The sequence below is a fragment of the Drosophila tropicalis genome, unplaced genomic scaffold, assembly GCF_018151085.1.
Source record: "Drosophila tropicalis isolate 14030-0801.00 unplaced genomic scaffold, ASM1815108v1 contig_393, whole genome shotgun sequence".
NCBI classification, from domain to species: domain Eukaryota; kingdom Metazoa; phylum Arthropoda; class Insecta; order Diptera; family Drosophilidae; genus Drosophila; species Drosophila tropicalis.
This window is the reverse complement of record NW_027172855.1, coordinates 4,069,293-4,083,957: the sequence shown is the minus strand read 5'-3', so window position 1 is coordinate 4,083,957 and position 14,665 is coordinate 4,069,293.

The following is a 14,665-nucleotide window of genomic DNA, read 5'->3' as shown; positions in this document are numbered from 1 at the left end:
AAGTGAAAAAGACTTTAAGCCAACCGCAGTCAGCGCTCGACATCAATTTCCTCAAACAAAAAAGAAAAGTGGAAAATATACGAAACATAAAACTTTGTGCGTAATGAGCCTCGTCGTCTCCAGGGCTGCCTCCTCTCCCTCTCCCACGCCCACGCTGAGAACTCCTGGAACCGATATCAGCAGTGTTTCTATATAATATAACAACATAACTTTTTGAACTTTATGCGCGTCGATTGCTGTTGTCATTTCACTTTTGGCTTCCGTTAATGCCACAAAAGTTGGGCACAAGTTTTAGAGCGCGGTTTTTCCCAGCCAAAGGAAAATCCACAAAGCCAAAATAAAGAGGAAGAAGAAAAATACAATAATAATGGGAGTAAGGAAAAACCAAAACTTTTTGTCTTTGATTTTGTGTGTTTTTTCATGGCAAAACAAAAAACCACTTGAGAAATTTTCCAAGGAAAGTGAAAAGATGATGGTTTACTTCTGCGGTTATGTTGTTGTTGCTCTTCTTAATTCTATTGTGACTTTTTGCTTATGACCTTGTCAAACTGGACACAAGCTTAAAAGAGCTAAAAGCCTTTTTGGCCTTGAAACTGAAATATGCGAAAATCACAAATTTATTGATTTGAATTTTTATTTTGTTGTGAAACAATCTTGTTTATTCAAACTCTTCAAAGTCGTTTGAGAAGTGAACGAGCCTGCCCAAAGCTGCCGAGTATATTGAGACCTGCCAGTATTCAATTTGGTCATAATAATCATGATATATGCAGATTACAATAAAGATTACCAGCAGCTGATTGCAAAGGAAAACGAGATTATTATCACTTGTGTTTTGTTTCTTATTCGACCTTATCAGCATGGCTTTAAAAGTATAGATAAATAGATATTAACTACATATTCTTTAATAATAGGTTTTAAGAATAAAAGTTATTTAACCATCGACGTGCTGTAATTATTGGCAATGCTTTTTCTTGGCTTTAAAAAGAGACTGAAAAGTAAATTGTTATAGCCTCTAACCTCTTCATTCCTATCACCATTATCGTCAATAATAGCTTTTTCATCATCATTTCGTTTAGTTTCCAATTAGATGCCAATGTCCTCTGCGGCAGCAGAAAAGAAAGGAAAGGAAAAAAAAAATACCAGAACTCAACTCAAACCCTGAAATATCCTTTTCAATTTCATTTATGAAAGCAAATAAATTTTTCAATTGTGGAATTCTTTTCATACATGTATTTTACTCTCACATATTTTCCCAATTTGGGACTATGAAACAAATACAAGAAAAAAATACCCAAAAGCACAAAAGCAGATATAAGAATCCTTTTTCTTTCCTTTTTCCCATATTTTTTGTTTTTTTGGTCTTCTTTTTTTTTCCTCAATTTGGGGCTAAGGGGCAATGTGAGGTACTGGGCCAATCTGTTTGAGCCAAAGCCTGCTCAATGCCCAGCACACGTATCGGCAGTTTTAAGGGGGCGTAAAGTGCCTGGACCTATCTTGGCTACCTTTTCATTTAATAAGCAGGAAAAACTCGAGTTTAAACCAACTTTGACTGGCCGTTGCTGTGGCTGTTGCTATTGCTGTTTCGGTTGCTGTTGTTGTTGACGTTAGCATGCATATTTCATGGACTCTTTGCCAGGACTGCAAATATCTTAACGTACACATACATCACTCAGGCAGCAAAAGTTTTTGTAGGCAGCTTTAAAACACGCACTTTTCTGGTCTAGTCAGTCCAAAACTTTTAGCCAATTCTTCATGTTTTTTATGTTGTTGTGGCTGGTTCTTTTATGTATATTTTATACCCCTCAATATAAGAGGTATATTAGAAATTTTTAAACTCGTCAATAATTTTGTGTTCTATGTAAGGATATTTTATTTGAAAAGAGATATAAAAACTTTTGATTGCATTATGATGGAAAGAGCGCTTTTATTTAAGACAAATTAAAGTCTATTGTCCCGTCGAAAGAATGTATCAACTAATACGATGAAGAATTATATTATAGTTTGCACAATATTAAGTACAAATACTTCGAGAATATTATTCTTAGCATAGTCTACATTTGCGTTTGAAAACACCTCGCTTTCGATGATTACTTCTATAGCCCTTTTCATTTATTCACTGCAAAGTCTAAAAAATGAAATTATAGAACCTGAATCTCTTGTGTGAATACTAAGCAAAAGCTGTCTGGACATATTTTTAGAAATCTTCTACTTAATCAATTTAAATATTCTGCACAAAACCTTAATTATAAAACACTTGACAAAATAATAAAACTTCTTGTATTCGAGGAGATATTATAGGTACATTTACGTATTCTTCTATAGACGGATTGAGAGTAATGCTATAAGTATAAAACATGTTGATTCCTTCCAGATTCCTATCTCAAGTGCTTGCTAGAAAAAAAGGAAGAATATTGAAAAGGTAAACGTTGATGGGTGTGCTTTAAGCTAAAAACTCATTCAACAGATGCAAATGACCTAAAAAGAAAAAGAATATACCTTTGGGCTTTTTAAATAAGTTTTAAAGTCCAGGTAAAGGAAAGTCCTGTAGTCGACGCTATTACTTTAAACAGTTTCTTTTTGGCTTTTTTGAATAAAAGCAACAAGCGATTGTTTGGGACTGACAGCTTTTGTTTTTCGCTGCTTTTTGTGTGCTGAATTTTAAATTAGTTTGCATTTGAGCGGAAAATATGGACTTGGCACTTTTCCTTATCGACTTTGATGTGCGTGTGTGCGTGTGTGTGTGGCCTTTCAATAAAAAAGGAGCGAAAATATTTTATTAGGTCTTAAGTTGTCAGGAGAAAAATCGAAGCCTCCGGCCAAAAGAGAGAAATATATTTATTTATTTTGCTGTCCGTTTCACTTAGCCAGCTTCTCCCTGTTCTCTCACTTGGGCCATAATGAAATTTCCTTTCCACCAACTTGGCCAACTTTTCCGATACTCTGCTCTTGTCTTGCTCTGTTTGTCTGATTGCCCGAAAGCCATTTTAATTTAATTGGCTGTCTAATTTTGTGTATTGTTTGACTCTGTTTCAGTGAGATTGCTCGTCTTTTTCTTGGAAAAATTGTAATAGTATTTAACTTTATAATAAATTCTCATTTGTGACAGATATAAAGGCGGTTAACAAGAATTTTTCACATTTATTACTTTGAATTTTGATCTCCGCATTTTTCTTACAGTATCTGATCTCATCCCTTTGCGTATTCTAAATCTCAGGAATTAATTCGGTCATTAAAACCCTTGTTGGTGTCTCCAACTTTCAAATTAATGCCTGTGATTAATTCAAAGAAAAACTTTTTACCATCTTCTCTTTTTTTGTTTCGTTGGGTTTTCGAAAATATTTTCTAATTGCCCTCCGAGGATTTGTGTCCCCAGCATTCCATGCATAAATAATCAAACAAGCAAAACAGCAGCAACACCAGTGAAATGAATGGGAATAAGAGGAGCGAAAAAAAGACGAATAAAGCGAATGATTTGCCACAAATTAAAATTATTCAAGCGTGGGCTTGGCTAGAAGGCGTGGCACTCCATATTGCCTTCCTCATCATCTCAACTGTAGCATTCCCCGATTGTTCACACGAAAAACAAATCTCAATGGTTTAATTAGGCCCATTTCTCAAGGCAATGTCAATGACAAAAGCGACAACAACTCAATGCAAGTATAGTAGAAACTCCTATGCGACGAATTTCGAAAATTGGTTCGATGGTTCAAAAAGATTTCATTCATTTTTGACTTAAGATTTAAGAAATTATGGAAAAGATTTAGAAAGTTTGAGTCGAAATATCGATTGTCTTAGGAAGACAGTATACCAATGCATTTGTAGATTTGGTTTTACTATCTTTGAAATCAATTTATCCAAAGATTCTCCAAAGTCGCATTTGTTACTTCAAAAAAACAAAATCTGCCTGCTGAAATGTGTTTGGTCTATAAGCTCTAGCAAATCCATTTTAAAAGACTCTGAGCTGATAACAGAATGTAGAAAGTTGTAATCAGTCCAAAAGATTTCAATATACAAGGCAAATTTTTTAGAAAATCGACTTAAACAACAAAACTATGTAGATCAGGTAGAGTTTGCATTTTTCAGATCTGGAGAGGATAGTTTTTTGCTCTTTGCTTTATCCAAGTAAGTCTATGATATATCCACAGTCATAAGACACCACAGAAGCTCCGTTAATTGATGTTTAAAATATCTTAATTTTGTTTGGAGTATGAGATCACTTTACATAGATACATTTACATAACAAACTCTTCTTATAAGTCCCATGGCAAGCGCACGCTCTTAGAAGCAACTTCGCTCCTTTGCCTCACTATTTGGAAATGATACAAAACACAATTAATGATATGACAGTCTCTTTAGCATGTTTCTACTGTATTGAAGCTACAACTTTAGACTGGCCTAGAGTTTTTGAGTCTGAGAGGTCTCCTAATTGTTTCTGCCGTTTCATGCCGTCGTCTCCTGTTGCTGTCAATAATTAGAGCTGGGAATTTCCGTTACGAATCTCGAAAAAAAAAACAACAAAAACAAAACAAAAAAAGAAGGAAACAAGAATAACCGAAGTAATAGATGCGGACCTCGTGCTCGGAACGCGGATTACTTGAAACGTGGTTGTTAAGCGCCTCGAATGCCACTCCAGCAGAAAAGACTAGAGAAATGTGTGGAGAAGGGGCCCGAAGAAACTTACTTCCACTTCCGGGTGGCTGCCTTTTGTCTTTGGCATTGGGACAGCGTTTGGGGCAGACCCTGAGATGGCAGAATGGGGACCAGTTGGCAGTTAGCTCTGCCCGACCATGACCATTTCTTTTCATTATTTGTTGGCATTAGTGTTGACTTATGTTGCTGCTTATTGACTTTGTACACGCGTAAGCGTAGGCGCACTTCCAGCCATCTGCCTAGGATTTTTTTCTTCCGCAGAATGTCCGCGTGTCTTCCAGGACGCTTCCTTTTGTAATGATTTCATTTGGCTCTTTTCTTTTGTTTGTTTGCTCCACCCTATTCAAGTTAATGAGTGCCACTTCAAATTTGCTTTTGACTATCGAATCGAATTTCGAGTGCTTTATCAATTTATGACAGAAAACATATTTGTCCCAATTGAATTGATTAGCTAAAAACTAATTAGTTTAACTTAAAATATGTAAAAGCAAATTGTCGTACATGTCAGTTTAATTAAACAACTTATTATCATATTAATTGCATTTTTACAAATCATAAATATTCATTTTCAACCATAAATTATTTATATAAGCACCACATATTCAATCATCCACAAACTGCATAAATTATGGTAAAAACAAAAAGGATGTAAAAAAGAGAGTGAAAAAAAAAACAATTGACAGCACAGCATAAAATCAAAATGGAAAAAGGCATTAACAAAAAACTCACACATAAAATGAACCAGATTTATTTGCCGTGTACAATGAAACGACAATCTGGGCAGTCTGTTCTCGTGGAAACTAGCACAAAGTTGAAATTATTGATTACCAAAACATTATTTTTAATGTAAACAAATTTATGTATAAGCAAAGTTAAGTATAGAGATGATAATCAAAGGTAAAGATTTAACCAAAAGATGTGCAAACTGTGCCTAGAAGACAGAAACATATGAAACATTTTCTGTTTTGCCTCAGAGCCAATCTTAGCTAGGCAGCTGCAAATGGAGAGAGAGGAAGAGCTACAGCTTTAATATGCCATTCTTGTAAGAAGACAAGGTATCCCTAGGATTAACATCTGCTACTCGTTAAGTCATTAGCACTCGTCAAATTGAATGCAAATGCATTTAGATAGCCGTTGGCTCTTTGACAGCCTTCTCAGTTGAATCTAAGAAACCAAATCAAGCCTAATCATAGATAAGGTTACTTTGCACACAATACACATATTTAGGACTCCTTAACTAATATAAATAGCTTAACCATAGATCGCTTACAGTTACGAATAGACTCGTAAAGTATTGAATTTAATTAAAATCAATGATGACTTGGCCACAATCTTGGTCAATCTTTAGTTTACTGCCAATTCCTTTCAAAAATACATATAAATACAAAGGTGCATTTGTTTAAACTTTTCATACTTGTATTTGGCTTTTTATAAAGGTTTTTAAAAAGGTCTTGAAAATAATAACTATGTGTTTGTAAAACAGAAAAAACGTTTTTCCGACCCCATACAGTACCTACTTATTATAGTTTCTTGATCAGTATGAGAGGCTGATGTACCCACATGATAACTAAATTTATCTTCGCATTCATAGATATGTATATTTCATTAATTTTTTTAAGAATTTCTCAAATAACTGTGGACTTATTTTTAATTTTTTATAAATATGAGAATTTTATAATGAAACTGTGTTGTCTAAATTCTTCCACTGTATTTTTGTATAGAACACGAACTGATTCACAAATTGGTTCAGTTTTTTTATTTTGATCATACGTCTATGGTCTTACAATTAGTTAATAACCCGACTGTCCACATGCAACTTCACAGACAGACTTAATAGACTTTTTCTTACTCATGTCTCGTATTTCCATATCGATTTCTAACGATACCGACTCTTGTTCAAAGTTATCTCTACCACTGCTCATACCGTGATAAGCAAATGCCCAAATAGTTATGCTACAAATATTTTTTGTTATCAATGTTCACCCTTTAGATCCTGATTCTCGAAGAATCATTAGGTTAATCCTAAGCAATGAAATTTTGTTTATTTTACTTATAAAAATTTTGAAAGAAGAGGATAAGGAAACAAACAACTTTTTGGTGAATATGAGATGCATCGCTTTCTGACGGTATATGAACCTGGGCGCACCTTTCTCTTGATTGAGATTTGAAGTTGTTTTTTTTTCTTGGTCTACACTCTGTGAAATTCAATTACAGGTACCAATTTTATAAGCCATAAAGTCATAAAGCCATAAAGAAAGTATTATTCAGAAAACAATATTTGTCAAGTTTAAAAAACAAAGTAGTGCACATAATACTTAATACATATTATTAATTACTTAGTAAATGGTAACCGAATTGACCGTTTAAGTACACTATAAAACAAACTATTAAAAAAGACAGAGTTTATTTAAAAACTTAATTTTATTTTAAATTCCATCGGTATCAAATGTTCATGATATACAGTTATCTTGAGTTTAGAATATATATATATATTTGCCTATCTCTATGGCTAGTGATTTTCTAGTGAACTCATAAAACGGCTTCATTCCTATTTCACGAAAGGGTGTGTAAGACTGTTATATTGTTATAACCAAAACACAATGGATATGTATATCCCGATTAAATATCAGATATCTATATACCAATATGCATTAAGAAAACATGTTGAATTCACAAAAGTTGTCAGTATGCAACATTTCACAATGATTCCTTATAAATTTATATTTGGTTCCCGAACCAATTTGCCTCTCTCTGATTAGATATAAAAAAGTAAGCAAAAGATTTGAAGATATAAAGTTAAAAACTTTTCCAGTCATAAACTTAAACAAAAGGACATAAAATGGGCATAACAAATTTAAATGGCTAAAACGATTGGCAAGAGCGCCAAATGATATCTGTTTCTCTGGCCAAACTAAAAATCGCATGGTTCTTGATTCTGGCAAATGCTTTGGAAAAATGCAGCAATAAAATAAGACAGCAAAACCAGCGGTTAGAATGATGATGAGAGGAGGGTGCCAAGGTGATGGGGGGTGGGGAGCTGGAGCACAAATTGAGACATTCATTGGGGCAATAAAATCAACGAAGAATCACTGGAGCAGGGGAACTTGCGGATGGTGAGGAGCTGAGACAAAGCGACCTAAACTTTCAGTTTGTCTTTATGCCAATTCAATTTACCGGCGAATTGCTTTCACTTTCACAAAATAAACATAAAAATGCTGCAATCTAATTTATATACCCCTCATTAAAAGACATTTTAATTTCTATAGAAGTCGTAAAAGTCGCAAAATGCCCCAAAATGTGGAAAACTTTGGCAATGGCCTCCATATTCAAAGTCTATAAATTTATTTATTTTTTTCTTTACTTTTTTCTTTTGGTTGGCTTTTATTTTTATTCTCCTTTTCAGAAATTGCGTGCAAAAGATTTTTACATTTAATTCAATTTTGGCTTCTAATGGTGGGCGAATACCTCGCCGCATAGTTGAGCATTTGGGAGTGGCTGGTGTTCTATTTTGTAGTCATTGCGTGAAATATGGTCCAGGCTACTTAGTGACTATCTGTCCTTCTGCTCGGACTTGGTGTTTGCTGCAAATCCGTTGGACGGTAAATTACCGTTACAAATTTGCACTACTTTGATGGTCCGACTCCGACTCCGACTCCCGCCCTTTCCTGCGTCATACAAAATTTATTCGCCTTACGTGACTTTGGTGCAAATCTTTGCTTATTCCCAATGGCTAAGCCAGTTTTTTTTCCCTACTTTTTTGGGATGATTGGGGGCCAGTGGAAGGATCCATAGTTGTGTTCATTCTGCTGATGTGGCTAATGGCTTCTTACTTTGTTTTTGTGTGGGGCAGGCTCTCAGGTCTCTTCAAGGTTCGTTTGGCCGGGCTTAAGTGGCGACACAATATTTTTCATACAAAACAACACAAAAAACAAAAGCACTATGAAGCTGTTCATACTCTGTAACAATCGTAAAAGAGGCATCCAGTAGGCAGAGATATAGCCTAAACCAAAGAGGCATATACCTGCAGGTTAAAGGACAAAAAACATATTCTTTATCATTTTCCGCAGCCGAGTTAAGATTCTGTAAAGCACAATATTAATAAAATTGTAATCTCGGACTTTTGCCAAGCAGTATCGATTTGTCAGTTTGTGTTTTTTACCTATTGGTAAAAATCATCTTTAAGATAGCAGTGACAATAATATATTGCAAATACATTACCAAGACAATATTTTACTAATTCAGCTTAATGTGCTAAGCTTTTACGGTATTGAAAATTAAGTTAGTTAGAAGAAGATAATGTAATTTTTCTTTTTGGTAAATTTTTTTCTTTAGTATATTCACTTTACTTTGAAATTTTGATTTTGAGTGAATATAAATGTGGGGTTTTATTTACGATATAATTATAGTCTAGGGGGTTTACATGAAAATACGACTTAATAGAGATTACACCATGCTAAATGACAATCGACGTTTGGCTCGGCTCGACTTTGGCGTCCGTCTATGACGCTTCGACTTTTCACGCCCGACTTTGGCGATCGACTTTTAGTATCCGACTTTGACACACGACTTATAGCACCCGTCTATGGTACTCGACTTGACCTTGCATCCGACTATGATGCAAGACCTCAAAACACATCCGTCTTGTTCGACGCGCAAAAACCAACTCCCCCGTCTTCATCTCTCATTTGTTCGTCATCCCTCTTGATTGTCTTTTCTTACACGCTTTTTGATCGTCGTCTCGTCTCTCGCCTTCGTGTACAGTGGGATTGATGCACATCGCAAATCCACATCCCACATAAATTTCAATCCTAAACAAGCGAACTCTAGTAAACAAAAACTTACAAATGTTACTAGAGTCTTTGTTATTCTTCTTGGTATAATACATCGTTAAATAAATCATTAAAGCCCTCTAAAGTGTAAATTTTAAAGAATTCGTTCATATTTTTACCAATATTGCTAAGTTCCTTAACTAAATAGGTACTATTATTACCATTACAATTCTCATTGGCAAATAAAGTATAAGATTATTTTACCTTTGGTCAACTTCTTAAAAGTAAGGTAGTACTAAAATACCGATGGTATACGGATACAAATAATATAGGCCGACATTTTTGAGGTCTTTAAGAAGTGTTTTAAGTTTAATATGTCTCCTATAGTAATTGGGGGGTGCTGATCACGGCCCTGTACTTGTATTTTTCTATTGGATATTAGAAAAAATTAAACGTTGTATAGTATACTTTTTGGTGTCTATTTTCCAACCACGGGTCGTCTGATTTTACAAAATCTCGATGTAATAGACAAAAACCAAGTATGCAGTCGAAATCAGCGAATTAGTTTAGAACACCTCTCAAAATCATATCGGCCTGTGTAATATTTATATCTATATATCATATATCTAAATATCATTATATTATATACATATTATCCAAGCATTACCGAGTTTAACTAGAGTTTCAGTTGGCACATTTTCCTTAAAAGTTTAGTTGCTCTTGCTAACTTTAAGCATATATTGGTGCCTCTACTTAAATTCTCGTGCACTTATAGGCAATGTATGCATAAAGTTTTCACCCAAAATTATACGAAACAGCTGTTGTTGTTTAAGTTTATCATGTTGTTGTTGGTGTTGTTGTTAGGGCACTAAAAACTTTATAGCTGCAATCTTTAGGCTAATGACCAAAATCCTGCATGGAATGAAGGAAAAACTTTGTTTAACCACCAACCACCCCGACGGTCGCTTTCGTTAAACCCATTTGCTAGTATCTAAAGGAATTTGCAATTTTGTAATTGACTCACAATCAGTCATGCGGAAGTTGTTTAGCTATGCAATATGGCTGCCAAATGCGACAAACGGATGCAATTTGTAAAATATGCACGAAATAAGATGACTACAACTCTGAAGAGTCGATGGTCGATGGAATTGCCATGAGGACGGGAGTGACGATGGGAATGGGAAAGGACACTAACCTTAACCACAGATAGAGATTGAAATGTCAAGCTTTTTTCGGTACGTGCAAGTAACCGAGCAGGATGTCCTGCTCATACATAGAGGCAATGTATATGTGGATGTTGTTGTTTGCCAGCTACTTTTGGGGCTGCGCTTTTTGCAAGCCGGCAAATGCGTTTAGTGGCCACAAGGAGTGGGCGGTAACAAAATGCATTTCAGCCAAAATGTCGCGCGACAGTCGCCCACATGTCTGAGCAGAATGTTGACAGATGTTTCACATTTTGCACAAGCCTTCAGGGTACCATACAAGCTTTCAAACCAGGACTCCACCTTGTCCTGTTTGTGTGTCTGTGTGTGTGTGTGTATGTCTTTGTGTGGTTTTCGCTAAAATTTTCTAACAATTTGTGTAATGCATTTTGTATAGACAAGAATTGGTTTTCCTCTTACTCTCTTTCTCTGTGCACTTTGAGCTTTGTTAGACGAACGGACAGTCAAGTCCGGCAAAAAGCAAGATTTTCGACATTTTCCTGCTCAAACGAACATACATACATACATACATATATGTTTGTACATTTTTGCGGTTTTCACATGGAAATTGGTTTTTCACTCACACACACATACACACACGAACAGGAATTATCTATTACCATAAAAATGTTTCATGAAGATAGATGATGGCATTTCACATGCTTGTGGTTATTATCATTCAAATTTAATATTTGTAATGGATAACTACGGATTTTTATTTTACTCTTAGCAATTTATATTTAAATTGATTAAATTTATAAAAATTATATCTATAAACTAAGCAGTTGTTTTTTTTAAACAAAACCAAAAATGCTTCAATGGTTTTTCTTGTGGTATGTGCAAGTGGAAAAGCTTCTGGAATACTTCCATGAAATAACCGTAATTAATATAAGAGAACGGTTCAAACTTTATACTTTATGAGTGTAATTCAATGGTTTATACAAGCCCATAAAATTGAAAGGGATTTTAACATCCCTTTCAATCGGATTTACGAGGATGTTTTTGGTCCTTTTCGTTCTTTACTTAGATATATTTGACCAAATACCATAAACAAAAAGTTGCAAACTTTTAGAGTCCGACTTTGAAGCAGAATTTAAGAAAAAGATAAAGAATTTATAAAGTGTTTGAGAAGCAGATGCCGACTGCATTACTTATATGAAGCAAAAATAAGAAATGTTTTATACATCATATACATTCAAAAAGGGTAGGGAGTTAGTGGAGAGTCCATAAATATCTCCAAAGTTTGATGCTGCAATAAATCAAACGAATTAAACGTATTTCATTTTGCCAATTTGCAAACTTTTGTGGCAGTTCATTGGCCACTTCCAACCCACATTTCACTTTCAGGCCTTGAACGAATGTTAATCAACTTGAACAAATGCTCACTTAACCAACTTTAACGCAAACAAACAAATAAACAAACAAGCAGAGAAAGGAATAACATTTCTCACAAAGTTTGCCTAATTAATAAGAGAAAAAAAATTCTTAACCCCATCTCTAGTAAGTCAAGTTAACGCAACAAAAACCTTCGTTTCCATTTTTATTCTTTTTCTTCCAGTTTTTTGTTGTTTTCTTGCAAATGTCAACAATTAATTTCCAGGCAAAAATATGCAGAGTCTTACAAAACAAATAAACAGGAAAAAATGGTAAAAAAAGAACAGAACGAGGCTGAATGGCTAATGAAAAGCGAAGGGAGCAAGGCAGGCAAGCAGCCGTGGCAAGGAAATTGCCTGGCAATTAAAGTTAAAAGAAAAACACTGCCAGGTGGAAGTTGCAAGCACCTCAATCATCATCATCATCAACATCATCGTCATAATCATGAAAGAGAGATTTGGTAAAGTATGCAAAGTATTTTCCGAATATTAACAAGCTTATAATGAACCCAATGCAGGGAGCATATAGAACTCAAAAATGGAGTAATTATAAATGTTAGTTAACCAACTATGCAAATTAGTTTTAAACAAAAATCTGAAATGTTGAAAACATTTGTTTAACAAGCTCTTAACATTACCATAAAATATTAAGTATACGACACGTTATTACCGATACAAGCACATCGGCAGTAACTGCTTAAACTGATGATTTTTATATCACCAAAAACTATTAAAAAAAGATAAAGTTCAGTATTCAAAAAGCCTTTAAACTAACGAATATTTAATACGGGTAAGAAGCGGAAAATGTCGTGCATTAATTATGCCTGCAGATTCCCAAAGAAGATTAAGTTGTCTGAATTTTTAATGGATGCAAACTCCACATAGGTGTAATTCTTTGCCTTTGCCTTGGTACCTTTTCTCGGTTGAGTGGTGAATAATGGAATGACCCATAACAGCCATCATGTTGGAGGCTTTAACTTTCTCGCATTTGCATGGCCCTTTGGGTATAGCCAACATGAACCGTACCATAAGTATTTCTGTCAGTTTGGATATTGATTGATTTGCTGCTGCCCAAATTGTGGCTGCTGCTGCTATTTTTGTTAAGATGTGAATATTTTTCGACATGGGCATTATAAATGATTTATGCCATTCGAACATATCATAAGGGTCAATTGCTTATTTAGCCATGGATTGTCAGTTTTTGCCTTTTAGGAATTAGACTACTTGTGATTGCCGTTACATCAATCATGCATGAAAGCCGCATTCTAGTTAGCTTAATGAATTTGGGCACCAATTGCATCTAATTTGTGTATAATCAAGATGATTGGAAGTTAAACTCTTGTTGGAAAATAGTTAAAATAAATAGAAATTGAGGACTGTTAAGCATATTATTAAACAAATATTGTTTGTCCTCCTTTTCCAATTGCTATTTTGTTCAATTATATCAGGTAGTGGTAGGTTCAGTCCAATTTGAGTCAGTCGACTCACAGAAAGACGATCTAATGTGAGAAGACAGACAAGAAGGGAAAGACGACGAGAAATACGAGTTTAGGAAAGTAAACTAATAAATGACCAAGCACGGCACTAATTAATCCAAGTTAAGTCTAATACAAAACAATCCATTCATATCATATAGTTAAATAAAATAAATGTAAAACTCTAACTGGGTCTGTACAATATTAATTGTCTCAAACACATATTTATTTAGTACATACAAAAAAGCTTTTATTAAACATAGATTCCTTCATTTGTTTTTTAAATTGTTGAATAAGGGGGAAACATTCTGTTTATTGTGTTTTTCATTGGACTCGAAACAACTAAAATAAAATTATAATTATATTCATACACCGGAAATATCATGAAAATTATAATAAATTTCATCCCCTCAGAACTTTAATAAAATTGTAAAAAAAACATATCATTTTTTAAAAATAATCCCTTTCTGTTCATACATATTCATGCCAATATCGCATATTTGTATACAATTAAAACTCAAATTCTATGAATTATATTTACAAATTAAAACAAAAAGAAATAAACATATGCAATTATTTTCACTCCTTTGTTGTACCTGAATATTTAGTTTTTTTATAATACCGCCCAACCCATTTCTCACTTCATTCCTCTGATTTTGATTTGGCTAATATGTAGTTAAGTATTTATATATGTAGGTAAATTGAGATGTTTTCTCAGTAGTCTTGCTTTATTATCAACATAGTCAAAATTGTATATGTTAAAAATTAAAGTTAACTTTGTTTATTTTTCATCAACTGCTCTAAACAATTGGCAAAAGCTTTGAAATTTAAGTAAACAAGTTGACCAAATTTTATCGGCAATGCAATCTTGGGCAGATAAAGCGGGCAAATTTCACCTGAAAGACAGTTATTGTCAGTCAACCGTTCCTTTGTTTTTTCAGTCATACAATGGCTAAAGGAAACACTAGGATTACTACACGTATACTTGATTTTGAATAGCTGTTTCAGTGCTAATTGCCAAGCCACTAAGCACGTTAATGATGCTACCATTATCTTGTATCGTGTTTTAGCTGCATTTCCTTTTAGCGAAATGCTTAGTTTAAATAAACACGAAATCCCCATTTCTTTCCGCCAAGCTAATTGACAGCCATTTGAGGAAAAAAAACAAAATAGCCATTTGGTCAATTGCAACAGAA